Source organism: Cupressus sempervirens, chromosome 10, assembly GCF_028749045.1.
Source record: "Cupressus sempervirens isolate cs-2001-9-10 chromosome 10, ASM2874904v1, whole genome shotgun sequence".
Classification (NCBI taxonomy): Eukaryota; Viridiplantae; Streptophyta; class Pinopsida; order Cupressales; family Cupressaceae; genus Cupressus; species Cupressus sempervirens.
The window spans coordinates 317,859,305-317,864,160 of record NC_143127.1 but is presented as its reverse complement, the minus strand read 5'-3'; positions in this window follow the sequence as shown (position 1 = coordinate 317,864,160).

The window sequence follows — 4,856 nt, the reverse complement described above, 5'->3', positions numbered from 1 at the left end:
ATTCAACTATATTGTTGGTGCTAGGGAATTGTAGCTTAAAAGCTTTTGGAATGTAATCTCCTTGAGGTGTGACCAACAATATTCCTACCCCTAATCCATGAGATGTGTATGAGCCATCAAAATAAAGTTTCCATGGGGGCTATTCTTCAATTAGATAGATATGTTCATCTAGAAATTCTATGATCAAGGGATATGTATCTACTAGAGGTGCATCAACTAGGTAATTTGCTATAGCTTGCCCTTTGATTGCCTTTCTTTCCACATACTGGATGTCAAATTTGCTAAGGAGCATAACCCATTTGGCCAAATGGCCTATAAGTGATGTTCTAGAGAGCATATACTTGAGAGGATCAATTTTGGATACTAGCTAGATAGTATGACTTAGCATGTAGTGGTGAAGCCTTTGAGTTGAGAAAACAACTGCCAAACAAGCTTTTTCCATAGGAGTGTAATTGAGTTCATAACCAACTAGGGTTCTACTGATATAGTAGATGGCTCTTTCTCTATCATAGTCATCGTGCTATGCTAGAAGTTCCCTTAGAGCAATAGGTGTTGCTATGAAGGGATGACCAAGAACTGGTGGAACCAAGATAGAGGGATTGCTGAGATACTGCTTGAGCTGATCAAAGCTGCATTGACATAAATAATCCCACTTGAAGTTCTCATCTTTCTTTAGTAGATGTGAAAATGGTGTACACTTATCTGCAAGCTGGGAGATGAAGCACTAGATGGATTGAAGCTTTCCTTGAAGAGTATGAAGCTGTCATAGTGTTTGGGGAGGAGGCATGTCTAAGATAGTCTTCACCTTCTTGCGGTTGATCTCTATACCTCATTTAGAAACTATAAAGCCTAGAAGCTTGCCAGATGTGACCCCAAAGCCACATTTCTTGGGATTCAACATGAGATGATATTTGGCTAACCTATCAAAGACTTTCTCCAGGTTAGCAAGATGATCCATGAAGGTGTGAGATTTAACCAAGATATCATCCACATAATCCTCCAAAATGCTATGGATAAGATCATGGAAAATGGCTATCATAGCTCTTTGATAGGTAGCCCCTACATTCTTTAGGCCAAAAGGCATCATGTTGTAGCAAAAGGTTCCCCAAGGGGTAGTGAATGCTATCTTATGTTGATTTTCTACTGCAATCTTGATTTAATTATACCCAAAAAATACATCCATGAGGGACAAAATTTCATGTCCAGCTATAAGATCTACAATCATATCTATGTTGGGCAAGGGAAAATCATCTTTTGGACAAGCTTTGTTAAGATCTTTGAAATCAGTGCAGATTCTAATGTCACCGCAAGGCTTAGTGACAGGAATCATGTTGGAGATTCACTCTGAGTAGTCAATAGGTTGGATAACCTTAGCAGCTAACATTCTTTCTAATTCAACTTTGACCAATAATGCAACATTGGGGTGCATTTTTCTAAGCTTTTGTCTGATGGGCTTGATCTTTGGATCAACTACAAGATGATGAACTACAAGCTTTGGATCAAGTCCTTGCATGTCTTAATATGACCATGCAAATTGGCCAATGTTCTCTCTTAAAACCTCAAAGAGGAGGTCAACTTGGTCTTGTGATAGGGATGTAGCAGTGTGAACAAGTCTGTGGATCTCTGAAGAACTGATGTTGACTTCTCTAGTATCCTCAATTAGAATAGAAGACAACTCTGGTCGATTATCTTAAGGAGGTAATGCTAAATCCTCATGTTCTTCTTGTGACTCTAGATATTCTTGCTAAGGGGCTCTCTTCACTTCCTTAGCTAGTCTCGGATTCACCTTAGTTTTAGTTTTAGGTGTATCAGAACTAGGTTGGGGATTTTCTCCAAAATATGCTTTTGGATCCAACTTGTAGATATATGCTGATTCTAGTTTTGTTTGCTTGTGAGGTGTTTTGGCTCCCATGAATCTTAGAAGCACTTCACCTGATGTGAACTCATCAATGTGTATGATGCTTGGTTGGTCCCAATCTATGAGTTCAAGGTGAGCGAGTGGTAGGTCAATAAAATGGATGGATAGTTCTTGGAGAATAGAGTCTCTGAGGAAGATTTGGTCTAAGATATCATTGTAGGCTCTCTTTAAAACTTCTTTAGGAATGTCTTTGATTTTGACAAGGTCGCGGTGAATGTTTGAAAAAGCGTGACTGTCCATATTGGTGCCCCTAGTTGTGGGTATGCCAAAGCCAAGACCTAACTTTGTTTCCCACTTGAGTGCTTCGATGGGGCATTGCATGCATCTTTCTTCTAGTCCTAGACCACCACTTTGATAGTTTCATTTTTTAGTGATGAGCTTATGTTCTTGGGGATACTTCTGGTTGAAGTGATCAAGGCATGCTTGATTTCTTAGAGGTGCATCCTTATGTAACCAATTGTTGATATCTAGAGTGAGCTCCTCATGAATAGGAATTTTTGAGGATACAAAGGTTGTTGGGCCAAGCTATTTGTATCAAGGAGGTGGAATCTCCTTAGCTTTGTGATATGTTAGTCATTCATGGGTGTGTGGATTAGGTGGGAGTGCCTCGATAGCAAATGCATCTGATAGACTATACTCTCCATAGCCTTTGTTATTGATCTTCATGGTAGATAGGGTGGAGGCGAGGATAGTTTCTAGGTTATTAAAAGTGTTGGATTAACTGGCAATGGTTTTTTCAATTTCAATTCCAAGGCAATAGTTTGCATATGAAGCTTCAATCGCATTGCAATAAGCAAAGAGTTTTGGATTGGCATGGATGGTTACCTTAGTGGCCTAAAGCAAAAATTTGATGCACTGATGGTAAGTGGATGGAATGGCTTTCATGGCATGAATCCATGGGTGACCGAGGAGGATGTTGAATGGTAGTTTTAGATCAATAATATGGTAGAGTGTTTCTTGGATGATTGGCCCAACCTTGATTGGTAGCAAAATAGTGCCTTTTGTGGTTCTTTCCAAGTTGTCATAAGCTTTGATGGTGATAACCTCACCGATGATATCTGTCTTAGTATACCCAGCTTGTTTTATGAATTTTAGGGTACAAATATTCAAGGCTGATCCATTATCTATCATTACTCTTTTTACAGAAAAATTGGATACCATGATGGCTATGCGAAGTGGAAGGGTGTGATCTAGTTTGACCACAGGTATGTCGGTGGGTTTGAATGATAGGGTACATGAGGAGGATAGGTGTCCAACAAGATTATTAAAATCAGTAGCATTGATATCTAAAGGGACATGGGATTCTATGACAGCACTGTCAAGGATGTTTTTGTACACAGGACTAGTGCAGAGAAGGTCTAAATTGGAGATTTGGGCTGGCATGTTCCCAAGGTGTTCCAAGATATTGTATTGGCTTTTGGATAGACCTGATGATACTTCTAGGGTTGATAGTGTTGATGGGATTGATAGGGCTATGATTTTCAATAGTTCTCTTGTAGTGGTGACTACATACTCATTTTTTGGGCCTTGGATATTGATAACATTGACAGAAGGCTCTTTTTCAGATATACAACTAATTAGGCTACCATAGTCTATGTAGGATGAAGTGTGGCCATTGTTCTTTCCATGCTATTGGTTTGGCTGGTGGTTTTTGGTATTTTTTTTGTTGGTTTGGATAGTTGCTTTTCTAGAATTTTGGTTGTTGTGAGGAGGAAAAGCATTTTGATAGATTTGCAAGCCTGCATTGGGAGAGGTTTGTGCTCCAACTGTGATTTCTTTCTAATCAATGAGGTCCTGCACATAATCTTTTAGTTTCATGCATCTGAGGGTGGTGTGACCTTTTACCCTATGAAATTTGCAGTACTCATTGTCTTTGTACCATGCAACTTTGGATTGGCCTGGGTCAATTTGCTAGGTAGGAGGAAATTTGATGAGGTTTTCCTTAGTCAATTACTCAAAAATGACATCCAATGGCTCACCAAGGGGTGTATAGTTTCTAGGTGTAGGTTGGAACTTAGGCTTTGGTCCTATAGCTACATTGATGGCATTAGCTTGATTGCTAGACCCCTAAAAGTTGGGTCTTGGATTCTGGCTTTGATAGCTTTGGTGATTCTACTATTGGAAGTTGATAGCTTGTTGATTGTTTGGTTGATACAGTGGGTTGGACTAATTTTGGGAAGGACCAACAATATTCACATGTCTTGTATCGGTAACCCCATCTATTGCAACGTGCTTGTTTTTGTTCCAATACCTAGACTTTTCATTGGAATGTGATTGATTTTGGTTGACCTCTTTGTAAATCTTGACCACACCATCTTTAATGAGTCCTTGCTCAAGGATCATTCCTTTTTCTTTGATATCTTTGTAGGTCTGCAAATAGTTCATGGTCATGTGGTGAGCCAAGCTAGGATGGACATTATCAATAAACATTTTCACCAAATGGCACTCTTGTAAGGTGCAAGATATGCGGGTGGTAAGGGTTTGCCATCTTTATAGATATTCGGGAAGGCTTTCTCCACCTTTTTGCTTAGTGTGGACAAGATCAACTACTGATAGCTCTGTTTCAACAAGATGGGCATATTGGGCTACAAATGCCTCAGACAATTTAGCAAAAATTTTAATTGTGCCATATGGGATTCTATAAAACCATTCAAGAGCTGGTCTATCCAAGCTTTTGGGAAAGAGACGCAAGAGGAAGACGTCACCGTATGACACTTCTTGGTAGTGCATGTAAAATTGTTTGATATGTATGATAGGGTCTCCTTTTCCTCCAAATTTGTCAAACTTGGGTATCTCAAAGTGTTTGGAAAATGGTGTCATGGTAATGGCTCTACCAAATGGGCAAGGACACACATTCTCAAACTTGAATGTTTTTTGATCATTTCCCTCCTGGATATTCTTCAAAGCTGTCTTCATGGCTTCCCATTTTGAATTAATG